The following is an 18,572-nucleotide window of genomic DNA, read 5'->3' on the forward strand; positions in this document are numbered from 1 at the left end:
AAATATATAACAAAGCATTAACAAAAATAAAAATACGCCCCCAAACGAAAAAAATCCATGGATAACAGAACATACTTACAGACATACAAAGAAAAGATGCCCTATGGAAACTACTAAAGAAGTCGCAGAACAATATTGCTTTAAAAGCTGAATACAAAAGAAAACGGAATCTCCTAACAACACAGATTAGAATGGCAAAAAGAAACTATTACAGCAACAAATTAACAACAGCTCAGAATGACATAAAGGAAACCTGGTACCTGATAAATGAAATGCTGGACCAATATACACAGAACCACTGCCTCAGAAACAATAAAACACAGCTTTGCCTGCGATCCCACATCCCTCAAACAGTTGGCAAACAACTTTAATCAGTACTTCGTGAACTCTGTCCAAAAGCTACAAGAAACAACCTTTAATCACACAAACGAACCTTCTCCACTAGGTCCACAAGTAACCCAGATTGTTCTTCTTTTGTTACTGTGGGAAACCACAGTAACAAAAGAAGAACTATCACTGGCAATTCAAAAAATTAACCCTAACAAAGGACCGGGGATAGACGGAATCGACCAAAAGACATCAAGAAACACTCAACCAACCTACTTCCAGTTATACAAAAACTGTTAAATAAAATCTTCGAAACGGGACATAACTGAAACACTAAAGACTGCATTAATTACTCCCATACACAAACAGGGAAAAAGAAATTATAAAACAAAAAAGGAAAAATAAGTAATTATAGACCCATCGCCACGCTGACTGTAATCAACCAAATCATGGAGCGCATCGTGCATCAGAAACTCTCCACATACGTTGAAAAAAATATCTAATCGTATCCAAAACACATATGGCTTTCAAAAAAATAAAGGAACAGCAACACTCCTGGAAGATTTCACAGATCTAATAAACGCTGCATTGGATAAAAACAGAATAACATTAGTGGTATTCATTGACCTAACCAAAGCATTTGACACACTAATACACAAAACCTTGTTAACGAGACTAACCCATATCGCAATTGGAGGTCGTCTACTCCAGTGGTTTAAAGCATACACGAAAAACAGAAAGCACAACACACGTATAGGATCAGCATATAGCAAAGAGGTACATGTAATCTGTGTAGTACCGCAAGGAGCTGTCCTATCTCCCATTCTATTTAACATATACACACACGACATAAGCCATCTCCCCCTAAAAAGTAAAATCTTCCAGTATGCAGACAACACGGCCATAGTATTTCACAACAATGCAAATATCGCTTACACAAATATGCAACACGCCATCAATCAAAGCACTAACTGGTTAACCGAAAACGGCATATATATAAACCCTGGAAAAACAAAGTTAATGGTATTGAAAAACTCCCACTGCCCATAGAAACTAAATATCTCACTATCCAACATTCATACTCCTATACACAAAGCGCAGAACCTAAAATCACAATTATAATCTCGGACTTCACTTTGATGCTAATAAAAGTTGGAATAGCCATACAAACTACCTACATGCCAAGCTTAGGATAATAGCCAGCAAACTATACAGATTAAAAGACATTGCCCCAACCCACATACAAATACTAATCTATAAAGCATTGTGTGAAAACATTTTAAGATACGCAATCACATCATACCCTTTCAGCGCAGACTATAGACTTAACAGGCTACAATGGTTGCAAGATAAAATGGTAAAACTGATATTCTGGGAACAACCCACTCTTATGCAGGAAGCACGGACAAAACACAAAATATTTAAGGTGAAACACTTATGCCACTACACCGTCATGTTAAAACACTACTACAGCCCAACATATAGAGTAACCAGAACAACATATCAAATAACAAGACCACAGTCAACAAACTACATAACATATAAGTACAACAATCACCACGGCAAAGCCACCCGAAACTTTTACCTGACATGATAAACAAACTGCCGTTCGACAACAGAAACCTAGGAACATACAGAGAGCTGAAACAGACGCTGTATAAATATTATAACGAGAATTTAAATTAGAGCAATTCCTGTTTCTCCCCCCCCACACACAAACCTATGACACAGCCCCTCACAAAAAACCATCACTACAAGAACACAAAGAAACAAACATGCCAAGTCTAAATCCAACCCTATCTGCACAAAAAAAAAAAGTAAAACTGTAATAGCAGTCGAAGTTTATATATATATATATATATATATATATATATATATATATTCTGTATAATCTTTAAATTCTATATAATCTTTATTGTAAATATTAGTAGAACATATGTTGTAAATACATAATACAGAGCCAAAAAAGTATTTTTTTAAAATTTTAATTGAAATCCAATGTAGAAAATGTAGCACTTTTTGCTGAATTCTGTAAAACTATAAGTTGCAATGTCACACAAGATGTTTATTGCATGTGTAAATATTTTAGCTGATCAATAAAACTATTATCATATAAAAAAAAGGAGAGACCTCTAGGGAGTCAGGGACTCATCGAGGGAGACTACATACTATACGAGCCACCTATCATATTTGTTCTTGAATTCACTCACTTGCACTCGCAATCCAATGGCAATCCATTTCAATTACGCACCACCCTATGAGAGAAGAATATAGCCCTCAACCTTTTCTTAGCAGCATTCATTCTCAGCTTCAAAGGATGCCCTGTTGTTCTTTCCTCAACCTGCATAAATTGAAACGTTCCATCAAATGAAATCCTGTATAATCTTTCAGACGTTTGTAAGTCTCAATCATATCACCACTCTTTCTCCTGTTTGCTAGTGCCTACACTCTACAAATTCTCAATCTGTCTTTATAATCAGCATTCCAGAACCCCAATATCATTTTTAACACTCTCCTTGCAATCTCTCTCTCCCTCTCTGCACTATATCAGAATCACAACGGAAACCAGGAGACCAGATCTGCACACAATAGTCCAAGTGAGATCTTATCAAGGCCTCGGAAAGAGATAAAATAACATCCGTATCTTTACATGTGAACATTAGTTTCAGCATTGCAATTATCTTTTGGGTTGTATTTGCAATCTTTGCCACATGGCACCTGAACTTCAAATTCCTGTCTACTAACACTCCAAGATCCCTAGCCTCATCAGTTTCTTCTAGCATAATCCCACCAATATAATACGACATTGGATATCTAAACACGCCGAAGTGAATGACTTTACATTTACTAACATTGAACTGACACCCATTTTCCCATACCCATAATTCCAGCCTATTTAAATCGTTCTGCAAGTACTGAATATCAGCAGTATTCCTGATTACTCTGGATATCTCTGAATCATAAGCAAATAGCTATGTCGCCTGCCAAATCCTTCCCAATATCATTAATGAACAGATTGAATAACAGTGGACCAAGCATTGATCCTTGTGGTACACCACTTGTTACCTTAAATCTTGCAGACTCACATTCCTTGTATACCACTTCTTGATATCTGTCAGTCAGTCATCCTCTTATCCATGCTAATATTCTATAACCCAAACCCAATTTCTCCAATTTATGCAACAGTCTACGACTCTGTATTCTCTCAATAACCTTAGCAAAATCCAAAAGTACCACTGGGTATCCATACCCCTTGTTTCGTTCAATGGTAACATTGTTATAGAATGTGAGCAAGTGCTAAAACATGACCTTCACTTACATGTTTTTCTTTACAAAATAGAGATTCACTGTCAACCCATTTCTGAATGCGAGCCCTAACCAATTTTTCCAAGGCAACTCGTAGCAAAGGTGGTCTCAGTTCTGATCACTTTCCTTAGTATTCTCCATAATGCAGAGAACATCTCCTTGTGGTCATGTATGATGCTATGCATTATGGTAGGGGAGGATCACTACTTAGACCGGTTTCGACTTTTGTTGAATTTTCAAGTACAGGTCAAACTCCAAACACTCAGCGTTGTTCCCCTCAATAACAAGCTCATCCTGTCACTGAGAAGAACTCTCAGAACCGGTTGACCCTATCCCGTGGCAGGCTCACCCCACCACCGAGCACAGCCACTCATTTGATCATATGTCACCTGAGGGGTAACAGCAACCGCTGTGCCTAAAGATTTCATGGGGCTACAGCATTGCCATTCATTACCCCCCCCCCAAATCAGGACCTGGGTGACAGCAACAGCCTAGCTGCCAGTTAAAACTTCATGGGCTATAGCATTGCCATTCATCAGCCAAGCTTCCAACCGGTTTCGAACTTTATTGAGGTCTCGTTAGTGGGAGCCACCAGATTATTAATAACCAGGTTGAAGTGATGCAGAAGTCATTCTTTTCTATACGAGTTGCGAAAAGGTGCCAAGAAATACTGAAATAAAGAGCCCAGAGGCTTCACTTCGGCGATGCAGAATTACACAAAAACCTGTCTGGGAAGTGAGCAATTCCCATAATATGATACATTGCATCATACATATCCACTAGGAGATGTACTTTGTATTATGGAGAATACTGACCAAAGAGATCAGAACTTACTCCACCTTTGCCACGAGTTGCCCCAGTCCTGAAAGGTTGCTTACGCTTGGATCTTCCGAAACTTTTATAGTTTCTCTATATTCGGCTTTGAAATAACTTTGGATTGAATATCCTCTTAATTTGTATAACATAAAGAAAAAGATTTCTAATGCATCCTTATGGATTATTATTTATAGAGAAAAGCTGTTTAATTACCGATGTTGAGGAGGGATTCTCTGCGAAATAATCTTGTATGCATTTATGGAGAATGCATTCACAAAAACTAGCTCCAAGTGCTTCTATGAGTGCTCTCCAAACTGCTCAAATATTCGTTTAAGGTTTTTTTAGATCCCTTCTGGGATGCGAATCTGAATAGTGTTAGAAAACTTGATGGCTTGCTTGGAGATAATACTAATTACATTATACGCGTGTGTGTGTGTGGGTGGGTGGGTGCGTGCATGCGTGCGCGTGCCTATCTTTCAATATACTTCAATATAATTTAAGCGCCTGCGTAAATGGAAGCAGAATGGGACATTGCACTCTTCGATTGGAAAAGACCTGAGTTCGATTCTCGTAGAGACGAGAGGAATTTTAAATGCTCTTTTCCATGTTCAGATTAGCCGAGCTCTTACTAAAATAGCAAGGAGTTCTCCCAGAAACTCGTTTTTCGTCCACACACCGTTTACGGACAGAAAATACCATTGGTCGTAATATACGGTAGATGACCTTGTGTGTTCATGGTAGTAGTAGCGTTTTGTGTAAGTGAAGGAGTAATTTGAGAAGATGGTGAGTTGTGTTTAGAGAAGTAGTGTGCACTCCTACAATAAGTCCTTCGATTCCTTGGTAGAGTCACTTAATAATAATTTTTTTAAGCTCAAACTTTATTCGTGTTATATTATCTGCATGAGCACGGATTATGCCTCGTTCCTTATAAATTCAATTCTGAGGAGTTTCATAAAACGCCAAGCTGAGATGTGCTAATCTGCAAAAATTTTAAAGTAGTCTTGTTGCCTAAATCGTCTTGTATGTATCTGTACACAGTGATCAAATATTTGTATTGTATCATCCTCGCTACCATAAAATTTCTCATAGCTTTGTCTTGAAATCTCTTAAAATATAGATATTTGTTTTCATAAAAAAAGAAAGTCCTGCTTCATTGTTATTTCTTGCATTTGAAACCACCTCACAAACTTATGTAAATAATCCTATAATTCCAGAGCAGCGCGCTAATAATCGATCTTATATTCTTCCAATAATTCTGAGAAGCAGTTTCCCATTGCTGAGATAATAATGTAAAGAAACCTCTAAGGGATATCGAGTCATCCTGTGCGCAACTTTAAAAATACAGTAATAAAAATCAACTTTCTGTTTTACAAAAAGGGATCACGTGAGCGAAATGCACTGTACCGATATTGTTGAATATGAAAAACGACATTTTAGAAACAAATTTAAAACGGTAAAGTATTCTGTGTGCTTCCGGACGCGCGCGCGGGCGCGTGTGTGTGTGTGTGTGTGTTTCTTCAACCCAGTGGTTGGTAGGATACTAATGCTACATTACTAGAGAATTATTATAGAACAAGTTGTTGTTCGGCTCCCCTTCTTGAAAAATAGCATCGTATGTCTGTAGATATGCGGATTCACAAGGCTGGTTTGTCCTTTTTTTGAAGGACAAAAACCTGAGTTTCCTGAGAAAAATTCCACTACCTCCGTATGATACCCGTCAACTCACCATTGATTGAACAGCCCTGATAAAGGTTCTTCGTTCTTGGTGAGACGAAGAACCTTTATCAGGGCTGTTCAATCAATGGTGAGTTAACGGAGTTTTTCGACCGAGCTCTTTCATTCAACAGGCCTCAATAAATGAAGAGCTAGGTCGGAAGATCCATAGAGTAAAATCTTTATAACATTAAAATTCTATTTTAAATTAAGGGGATATAAAATCCACATTGTTTCAAAACCGAATAAGAAACTCAAAGATTGGAATCAGAGAGTTTCATGATGAAAATAGTAAAATATAGTAAAAGTATCGGCGAACACTAGTGTGAGCTAACAAGTGACCCTGGTACGTAGTACAATACCGGACAACTCGTTGCAAAGGTGGGGAAAGTTCAGATCGCTATTCTTAGGTATTTTCCATAATATAAAAACACATTTCCTAGGAAATGTATGCTGTTATTACATTATGGAGGAAGGTCACTACCCAGACCGGTTTCAGAATATATAAGTTCTTTTCGCTATACACTTATATAGGGCAGATAAGAAACATGTAAGAAAGTTTTAAAGTGATTAAAGATTAAAGGTTGAGCAACTCTCATGCTGTAGACTAAAATACACAAAGATTATTGAAGAAAAAATGATAGCGTTTGAGAACAGCAACCAAACCTTGGAGATTCCGTGGCAAGGCTTGAAGAAAACACTCATTGATTCAGCCAGAGAGGCATGCAATGAGGCTGTCTGCAAGAATAATAAAATAAGAATTAAATGGTGGACACAGGAAGTTAAAGGAAAAGAAGAAAGCATATCAAAGTTCTTGGCAAATAAGTCAGTTTGTGCTCTGAGATAATACAGAAACAAATGTAAGAAAGCTAAACACTGTGTAAAACTAGCTGAACAATATCATGGTAGGGTTTTGGCAAGAACATAGAACGTAAATACCAAGAAGGTGGTAAGATATTCTAGAGGTCGTTGAAGAAGCCTAGAAATGGAGGAAAAAGTGCTGTAAAAGGAGTTAGATATGATAAAGGTGGCATTAAAACAGGATAAAAGATATCCTTGAAGTATGGAGTAATTACTTTGAAAAATTGCTAACTGAAACAACATTGATAGCACAGTGGTAAAAAACACTCTACAGGCATACAGTCAGGAAAACATATCCATACTTGAAGTAGAAAAAGCCATCAAAGGCTTGAAATGTGGAAAGGCAGCAGGAGTAGATGATATTCGACCAGAAATGCTGAACTATGGTGGTATAAAAGTCTTACAGTGGCTGCACTGCATAGTTCAGAAAGCCCCTGGACCGAGGGACGAATTCCCGATGATTGGAGTAGAACTCTAACAGTACCCATATATAAAAAGGGAAATAAAACTGAATGTCTGAATTACAGGGGTATTTCCATATTGAGTGTGTCTGGTAAGATTTATGCAAGTACACTTGAGAAAAGATTGAGAAGAATTGCGGAAGAAATGCTTGGTGAAGAACAAGCTGGATTCAGGCCAAATGGTGGCTGTAAGGTTCAGATCTTCACTTTAAAACAAGTTGTTGAAAAATCCTATACACTGTCGATATCCTTTCTCTCCAATAACCGATCCCATTCCACTGAACTCAGTATGCTTCTCAGTTGATTATAATTTCCTGCTTTTTAGTTCAACATGTGAGTGAGTGCCACATGATCACTGTCACCAACCAGAGGCGGAATAGTTACATCTTTAACAGAAATGCCCTCTGACACTTATCAAATCTAGCACTCCTTGACCTCGAGTTCCTGCTGTCAAATGCTGCTTGAGAAAGTTGTTACACAACAGCTCAATGCATTTTCATTCTTCTCATGAGATTCTACTGCTACCCAATCAATATTTGGATAATCCATTTTGCCCATAATATGCCCCTTTTCCCGCTCACCTTTTCTATTTGATGATGCATTTCTTCATCACCAGCAACCGATCCACCAGGTCTGTAAGAACACCCCCACTATGTCACATTTCTTGCTAGACTCCACTTCACATCAGATGGCTTCAAACTCACTGCCCAATATAATATTGTTAGTAGTATTACTACAATTATAGTTTTCAACTTTAACTAGATTTAAGTCATCGAATATCATTGGAAGCATGCCCCCTGCTGTCCTATCCACTCTATCCTTCCTAAAAATACTGTACCCATGACACTCGATACCAATTAATAGGTCTGATTCTGATAGCCAAGTGTCACTAATTGCTACATTCTGAGGTCACAACATATTGACTAAGCCAACAAACTCTACTCCTTTGCTTCTGATTCTCCTATCATTTGTGTACAGAGATAATAATCTACCTGCATGTTCTTTAGTATACTCTGGTTTGCAATCTGTCTGACCCATTTGGACAACTTGCAGATTTTTATTCTTCTCTAATGCCGTACACATGTAGACATCTTTGCACACCCGTGATGGGTCCAAACGGGACGAACACAAACTCGAAAAATTGTTCTCGACTCATCAACCTTCCCATGACATAGCCCATTCCCATATTTAACACAATTATATACCATTTTTGCTCTTACACTCACATTCAAACCATTCCTCCCTTTATAGTTTAGTTTCCCTGACTCTCTGTTAGGTCTCATACCAGATATTTTTTACAGACTCCTGATACCAAACAAATTCAGGTGTAGGCATCCTTCTTATACAAATCCAATCTCTCCTGAAACTCACTCCACACATCCATAAACTCACATCCATTCCTTCTACATAGCCTAATCATCGAATCATTTGCCATCATAGCCCTTCTTTTTAATTTATTTTTGTCATAGTAAGGTAAAATACTAACGATTTTCACATTCTCACTCTGCACTATCGCCTCTTCGCAACCTTTCATGTCTACTTTCATACTGAACTTATCGCCAGTTAAATCGTTCATATTTACTACAACTACGATTTCATTTACTTTTCTTTTCCGTTTTTGAATTACTCGAGTTATATTTTTAATTTTCGCTCCAGGAAAACTCGATGTTATAACTCTCTCATCTATAGCATGTTTTATTATAGAGTCACCATACATTAAGTTTACATTTCAATCCCATGTACTCCTCTAGTTCAAAAGCTCTTCTGTTGGTACCCATCCCATTAAATGCTTTAGAAAAGGTCACAAATACCATAGTATGCATGTGTGTGTGTTTATATATATATATATATTTTTTTATATATATATATTTATATATTTTTTTATTTTATATATATATTTTATTATATATTTTATATATTTTTTATTTTAGTTTATATATATATATATATATATATATATATATATATAAGGCAGATATGCTGTTAGCATATCTGCTCTATATATACATAGGGCAGATATGCTAACAGCTAACCTGCTCTCCAGCCAAAAGGCTGTGGGTTCGAATCCCGCCATGGGCATTATTGTTTGTGTGTGTCTGTGGAAATACTAGTGGTGCTGGTCGGCGGTAGATGGCATTGGTGTAGTTGTGGTCAGGTGGTGGATTGAGTAGTGGAGACAGTTGTAGCATAGGTGCCCTCCCTCGATGAGTTCTTGGACTCCCTGGAGGTGTCAAATAATAATAATAATATATATTCCCTTTATCGACCTTAGCTGTCACATTGTTATAAAATAGGAGCAGATTGCATGACATGACCTCACTTTACTAAGCCCATGCTGTTCCTTGCAAAGTATAATTTCACAATTCGCCTCTGTATATAACTTCTTGTCAAGTTCTCTGATATCTTCATCACTCTTCAGATACTAGTATTTTGGTAGACATGTTCGTTTTTGTATTACCTTTGTACAGTAGACTATCATACAATTTTTCCTGAGATGACAAAAATTAACTCATCCAGGCCAAGGAATGAATAGTTCTTTTGAATATTTGTTAACTGATCGATATCTGTATTGCTATCTTTGTCATGCACCTCTATCTATTCATCCGATGGTGTGGTAGCACAATTAACATGTTGTATTCACCAGATTGATCAATTATAGTGAAGTAAGTATTCATTATTTAAATATATGCATTTGCTCTAGACACAAGCATACTGTTTATATGTGTTACCTTTAGCCTATACAACAAGTTTCTTTTAATTCTCAGTCTTGCAAGGATCAACGCGGTTGCATAGTTGCAGTCTCTCTCACCAGTCGATCAGAAATGCACCTACGTAAAGCATCCCAAGGATGTTTGGTAGAATTGGCATGTTCCTCTGGCAAGTAATTATGAATTATGAATAATTAGTAATTATGATTATGAGTAATTAGTAATAACGAGTAATTATGAATAATGATTTGGAGTTGTTGATGAGCGGCTGTTACCTTGTGTTTTTCAGACATTTCATATTTCCAGAAATTGATTCCAAAGTTGCAATTATGCTTTGAGATATATGACGTGATTGAGCGAAAACTTGCTGCATTTGTTCAGCTACTAATCGACCACTGGCTCTTCAAGCCATGGATTCTGGGATATGTTGTTCTGCCATTTTTCACAAAATAATGGGTGGTAGGTGATACAAGTTTTCAATCGAAGTGACAATTATGCACTGTCGAAGTGTGCACTACAAGTTATGCTTTTATACCCCCACATGCTAATAAGGCTAAAACAAGTTTCAAGAAGTCTTAACATGATTTTGTATGCAGTTGCGTGTTCTACACTTTGTATATTAACCACGCTACTGGCCAGGACGTATATATATATATATATATATGTCCACATATCCATGAATGCAAAGCGCATAGTAAAATTGTAATATCATTGATATTACATTGAAATTTATGATGGACACGAAGCTTTTGAGGGTGCGATTTTGATCTTTAATGGCCGGTAAGGTGGTTAAGAATATTTTTAAATACATGTGTTACATTTGTGAATTATTATTATAATTTTTATAATTTACAAGAAAACTAAAATATCCCCTAATTGTTTTGAACGGTATATTTATCTAAATGAACACCCAATAAATTATTTCAGGAAATAACAACATATACTAAATATTAATTAAAAGAAAGATTATAATCAATACTTCCTATATTTCAGCAAAATTACATTGCCAGCTACATGGGAACATAAAACTATATGTGCACACAGGCACTAACAATAAGCAAATGAAGCTGAAGAGAGTAATTAACGTTCCTAGCGTTCTATGGTGGCCCTTAGCAGGCTAAATTGGGTGGTCTTGGCTGTTGGGCTGATGATCTGATAATGCAAGCTTCCAAATTTGGTACAGTCTCATGCACCCAGATTTATTGAGGTTTGGAAAGATTTTAACACATGATGCTGATTCCATGAAGAATGGCATTGTTCGTGCCTTAAATTACAAAGTATTCTGATAAAAACCAAGAAGTCCTGTAAAGAGATTCAATGATGACTTTTTTTATGATTTATGCCACTCTAGGCCTAAATCCTTGACAAGGATAATGATGATGATGAAAACGATTCCATCAAATGAGATTATGGCTGTCAGACCTAATTTTCTTAGTGTTCTTTAAAGAAAGACCATCAGACAGCCATGAAAAAATCCAGGGTCTCTAAAGTAAATAGTGTTCCAGAAGAGAACACTTTTTCCATTGCCCATCTCCATACTTCTCAAATCAGTTAACAATACAAGTGAAAAAAAAAGCACGTGCTCAGAAATCGGATGTCTATAAAGCCAAAATAATATTAAAAGTTTTATTGTAACTATCATAAATTCCCTAAAAATATCAATATCATATCCATCATACAGTAAAATTAAATCTCTGTAGAAGACATTTTCAATCCATTATGACTTCACTTTAAGACATTTTGCTATTAATCATAAGGGCAGTACTTTTTTCAGATGATCCCACATACAAAAGGTCACAGGACTACATTGGCATTGTCACGTGGCACAAGGCCAGAACTATATGGGAGATGATGGAATTGTTCCCAGACAAAAGTGGCAAGAAGTTGTTGTATAACACCATCTGTGTGGGAGGCATGAATCATGACGTAACATGAATCAAAACAATGGCCCTGGTAAGCATGTTACGTCATTTATTCTGTATCCCAGGCAGTTTTTTAAGGGTTTGGTAGTACATAATCACATTGATTGTGGAGCCTTGACCGAAAAAGTCTACCAGCAAAATTCCTTGTCTGTCGCAAAACAGACAGTACGTGATTTTCCAAGTGGAAATCCCCTTCAGTGTTATCTTGATTGGTGATGAGGTATGCCTCCACTACATGGACTGTTGTTTCGGTTCAGGAGTTGCATGCAACACCCAAGTCTTGATCCCAGTGGCAAGTCTGCTCAGGAAAGCATTGCAATCCTGTGATGGGTATTCGATTTTCTTAGATATTCTAAACACACACGAAGAAGTCTATGAAGTGCGAGAATATCTGAAAATGGCACCAACGTGGCTAATGAATCAACAAACTCAGCATGCATGCACACCATTTAGTTGGAGTACTGCTGTGAAAATATTTAAAAACGACCTTTCTTTCTGGGTGACCCTTGTAGTATGGGGGACATTCTTCCAAAGAATGCAGGTGGATAGAATGAAGATGATGAGAAATTTTTGGAGATCATTGTTTGTCACTGGTTATGGATGATCTTGAGGCTTCTATTATTTGAGTACTATAGGGTCTCTCAAAGTAGGGAGAGTATAGTCATCAGAAAGCTGTGAACAGGATTTGAAATCAGAGAGAGGTCATTGATATGAAGGTCGAAGGGTGTATGTGGGAAAACAACCCTGGGAGTTGTCTAGAAGTGATGAAGAAATTTGATGAGAGGATGCTTTCCACCATGACATTCAATGAACACCCATTGACGAACCTAGCAATCCTATCATAGTGAAGGACAGAAGACATAAAATGGGTTGTTCAAGATACCTGAATGCCAGACATGATCAAGAGCCTTCAAATGTTGAGAGCAATGATATTAATTTCTCCAAATCTTTCTGTGTGATTTGGATCTCCTACTAAATTTGGATCTCATACTAAATATGATCTCCTTGTTAATCTCACCAAAGATTTGGTGAGATTAACAAGGAGATCATATTTAGTATGAGAATGTTGGAATCTATGTTAACTAATGAGTCTCCAAGTAGTGAATAAGACATAAGCTGATAACTATGATTGCTTTTGAAAGTACATAGGTGAGATGAATGAGTGATTCTTAGATGACTGACTTTTGTCTCCGTTTTTGCATACAGACTGAATGTATGCTTACTTGTTGTTGGGTAAAATATATGTACGATATGATAACCTTTATAAGCAATACAGGATGAGTGTCATTTCCAAAGCATATATTTTGTGCACAACTGCAGGAATACTATCTGGAACAGAAGATTTTTTAGTATTGACTTTTACTGAAGTTGCATTTGGTGGTTTGTGGTAATGTGGGAGGTGATCTGTCTTGGTTGTCCAGGCAAGAGCTTGTATAAAAAACTGATTCCAAGAATCAGTTTTTTTTCAGTCACATGTGGTAACCTCACCCAACAAAAAGGAGGAGTGAGGTTACCACATGTGACTTGCCATGGTGCAACCAACCTCCATATTGTTGAGTTTAGTTTATATGTATACTTATATCAGCAACTCTGTGAACATGTTACTCTGTAGCTTAATTTATTTTTGTAACGATTGAAATAGATAATAATAGCAACAGACTACCACTGAGGTTGTAAAGTTTTTTCATCAGAGGTAAGACTATTAGTTTTAACAGTTGCCCAAATCAGTGTAACTTTAGTAACCATGTAGATTGTAGTGAAGCTTATTTCTTTTGTATATATGTTTAAACCCCAGATGACCTTATTGTGAAGGTTGAAACGTTAAGTGATTATTTTTGTTTATATTAAACTGAAGTTTTTCTATATCACAAAATATGGTTCCAAACTTTTACGACGAATTCTGATCACCGTGTTACCCTGAATAAACGGATGTCATTGATATATCAATAAGACTTCCAAGTTTCCAACTTTATTCCTCCATGAAAACAGCATCCTTGAAACACAATTTACTTAACTCATCCTTTCATCTCTCATCCTGTTGAATGCTTCCATATGAAACCTTTGCATGCGATTCGAAAATTTGAATGTGTACTTGTATTCTGCTTGAAATTGTCAGTTACCCAAATTGCACCAAGCTGGTTTATCTGAATTTGGAGTTGCAATCTTCAAAAATGGTGTTCATCCTTAGGTTTTTGATGCCAGTGTATATAATGTATATAATGTTCTTGGTGAGCATGTGTGGGGGAAACGTAATGCTTTAATTCCAAGATAGAGAGCTTTCATCAAGCCACATGGATTATTGTAAGGTTTACATTGACCTAGTTTCAAAAGGTTGATTAGTTCTTAGACAGGAATTCAGAGACAACTGGTTTCTGGTTTTGGGAATACAGACTACGAGACAATATTAATTGAATGCAGATTGCAGAGCATATTATATAAAAGAAGGAGAGAGGAATTTGATTATAAAATAAGTTGGTAAGGAGTGATTTCGATAATAATGTTAATGAAATTTTTCACACAATGTGTGGTGATAATGAGAGAACAAAGGACCAGTGTGGAAACCATATAAGGGTTTAAGGAGTGGTAAATTAGGAGTAAATTTTCAATGGTGGGTGATTATTCCATTGAGATCTGATGATGATACTAATCATTCAATTGGCTGTTTAATGAAAGTATTGCAATGCCACTATCCCAGAAAGTGGAACGAGTGTTAGATGGTGCAATTACATAGGGATGGTGGTAAAAGGGAGGTATGAAACTATATCTCTCTATTTCTTCTCCAGTTCAGTTTGGAGAGCTAGCTAAGAACCTCTAAATAGAAAGCAGCTGAGGACAGTAGTGTTTATGTAGACCGTTTTCGATTTTTAAAAAGAGCACTCTTGGTTTAGTAATCTAATTATCGTTTATAAGTCAATTTTAATTTTTCAAATCATTGAACATGATGCCACCTAATAAGTTTGTTTTTCAGTTGCAACTTATGGGTTTCGATATATGGCTGGTGGATTACATTAGTGGGTTTTAAAAGATATCACATGGTTGTATATGAGAAGCACTGTCAGAGTATGAAGTTTACAAGTAGTATTCCACTGGTTTCAATATTGTCACTGATACTATGACTGGACTACAGGGATAGTTCAACTTTTTTGCAGATCTGTAAAGCTTGGAGTGTTATTAGTAATTGTTGGTGCTTCTGGGAAAAAGTGCCAGTGCTCACCATGATGATGTTATTATAGCAACTTCCACACTTTTAACATATCCTCCAATATACCCTTATCGTCACTAGATCGCTTCTTGCTTTTGGTATCAACATTTTATTCTTGACATGCAGCCACTCGTTTCTCTCACAGAAGTCATTTCTCTGCAGAAGTGTCCAATAATCGGTCTAATCATTATCAGAATTCCTTTTGACCATGTGGATATTCGGTCTTGGTTTTGTAATCCTCTTCACTGAGTGTGTTTTTTGTGCTAGTTTTCTGTTTTACATGATCACAAGTAGATTCATCAATTTCTGCTTTTTCAGCCTTCTTTTTTAATCATTGGCATAAAGTAACTACTTATTTTACTCATTTTGAACGATGATTGCACTGATTTAACTTAGATTAATTCAACATTCACATGAAAACCTGCCTGTTGCAGAGTGAATATAGAACTGATAAAGTAATATTGGAAGCAATCGGAAGTGACCACAAGTTCCTGTTTCCAGTTGCATAACAACCTATGACACAGAAAGCAGGGTACCAACGTATAAGTAATCAAAACTGAAAATTCAATTCGTGAACACAGTACCATCTAGTGGAATATTTATAATACATTTTGCTGTCAATAAATCGTAAATTTTTAAAAACTTAAGAAAAAATGTGCCAGTTCTGCATACCATTACATACTGCCAGAAAAGGGCGCTGGTAATAGTGCTGCTGTTTTGAGTCTTCAAGAGTATTTGAATAAGCTTAAAATGGAAAATATAAGGGAATTGGATTTCAGTTTATTGCAACCGAATGTAAGAGGTTTTAAATTTTTAATCCAAAGATCAGATGCTTCTTACTCACTTGGAGTTATACTGGAAGAAATGGAGAAAGCCATGGGTCTTGGGGCAACTGTAGATAGAAATTTAAAGTTTACAGGATATTGCAAAGATTGTTAAGAAATTTTGGTGAATGGTTGCAATATTAATGTCGAGCATTGACCACAAGAAATACAAGTGTGGTGATCCCATTGTATAAGGCTTTACTCTATCTGCATTTCTGTGCTTAGGTCTGGTCACTGGGATTTCAAGAATATGGAGTAACCTGGGGAAGAGATACATAACAGAAATGATTCCAGGGCTGCATAATGTTGATTACAAGGATACAATGAGGGTATACAGATTGTATAGTTTGGCAGATAGAACACAAGGAGGAATATGATCTAAACATTTAAGCTGAACATATATATATATATATATATATATATGTGTATATATATATATATATATATATATATATATATATATATATATATATATATACATATACATATATGTATATATATATATATATATATATATATATATATATATATATATATATATATATATATATATTCCAGCTTGTTGAAATCATTCTGCAAGTGCAGCATATCAGACACATTCTTAATTACTCTGCTTATCTATGAATAATTCAAAAATGGCTATATGTTGCATGTGAAACAGTACCCATTGGCATTAGCATATAGATTGAATAACAATGGATTAGCAACTTCCTTGTACACAAGAGTTACATTAAATCTTGAAGGATCACATCCACATATCCTGTGATTTTATAATCCAATCACATATTCTACAATTTATTGAACAGTCTTCCATGCTGTATTCTGCCAACACCCTAGCAAAATCCAATTCTTTTGGTATGTATGTGTCCCTCATCTAATTGACTGATAGCATTATTATAGAATGTGATCAACTTGCTCAAACATGGTCTTCCCTTCATAAACCCATGATGTTTATTGCAAAGTATATAATCTCTGTCAACTTATTTTGTTATGTGAGCCCAAATACCTCTTCCAAAATCTTCATCATTAGTCCATAGATACTGACATATCAAAAGTTGGATGCACCAGTTTGCACATTTGCACCACTTGTGCAATGAAATTATTATTTTCCAAAATTATGGCGTCACAAGTCTCATCATGGCAGGTCAATAAAAAGCCTATTATATCACTCCTTAAACACATCCGCACTGTATATTTCCACCTACCTCAGAAAATGCATTTACGATCATACCAAACTTCATGCCGAAAATGTAGTTCTTACCTTTTACCTCGGTACTCACTTTTTAAACTTCCAAGGATGGTCCCCTTTCCTTGCTGCTTCTACTCATTCTACTCATACTCTGCTTCACCTCATTGTTAACATGAAAGTACTGTGTTTTCCAGCATATAATGCGTACTTTTTCTTTGAAAATAGGTCTGATAAACAGGGTGCGCCTTATATGCCGATACTCAGTTTTTTATTATTTTCATTTCTGGAAATTTTCTCTGTTCCGAGATACACGATTTCTTTATTGCTTCCTTGCAGTTAGTGTGTGAGAGAGCATTCCAGTTACATAGAGCAGTGTTTCTCAAACTTCACACATCCACGTTCATATGATTGGTGCGGTATTAACAAAAGATCGTGCTACTAAATGACAAAGACAAGCTGACAGTTGAGTTGAAATGCTAATTCTCTTCAACTGAATACCTTATGTGATATCTGAAACACATTCACTATATATTTCTTCGTTTCAACACGTTCACTGAAACAAAACCATATGTTGCACCGGCAACATATGATTTTGCTTGTCATATAGCATTTTCTGTGGGAAGGGACATGCGATTCATTACTTAGTGCTGTCTTTATCCCAGATGTCTCTAATTGCACTGTTTGTTGAGAAACATTGCACAGCCTGAAGATGTCTCTGTACCTTATTCAGTAATACAATAGGAACGTTTTACAATCTCGAACTTTACGGATACGTTGAATTTTATTCTATGCATTAATGATGCATTGCCGAAAATTGCGACGTATCCCTGGGGGCATGCGTACCACTTTGAGAAACACTGATATAGAGTTCAGTCGATGTGCATGCACTGTCATCAGTGATCATAGATGTGTCCTGTTCGTTTAAACTTTCCAATTGTTGTTGCAGTTGTGAACGGTGATAAATTTCTGCCGTTAAATTTTCTCTAAATTTCTTGGCAAATAATGGCTGAAAAACGTCGCCGTTGTTACTATATTGCATACAAGCTACGTGTGATTGCGTATGCTAAAGAACATGGAAACAGGGCTGCAGAGAGTTATTTCCGACCACCCCAACTGAGAAAATGATAAGAACTTGGTGGAATCAGGAAGAGGATTTAAAAAAAAACAACTCACAATAAACATAACCTACGAAGTGCAACTGCATAATGGCCAGAAATTGAGGCGGAACTGAATACTTGGATTT

The sequence above is a fragment of the Typopeltis vanoorti genome, chromosome 7 (genome assembly GCF_054136105.1).
Source record: "Typopeltis vanoorti isolate ZY-2024b chromosome 7, IOZ_Tvanoo_1.0, whole genome shotgun sequence".
Classification (NCBI taxonomy): domain Eukaryota; kingdom Metazoa; phylum Arthropoda; class Arachnida; order Uropygi; family Thelyphonidae; genus Typopeltis; species Typopeltis vanoorti.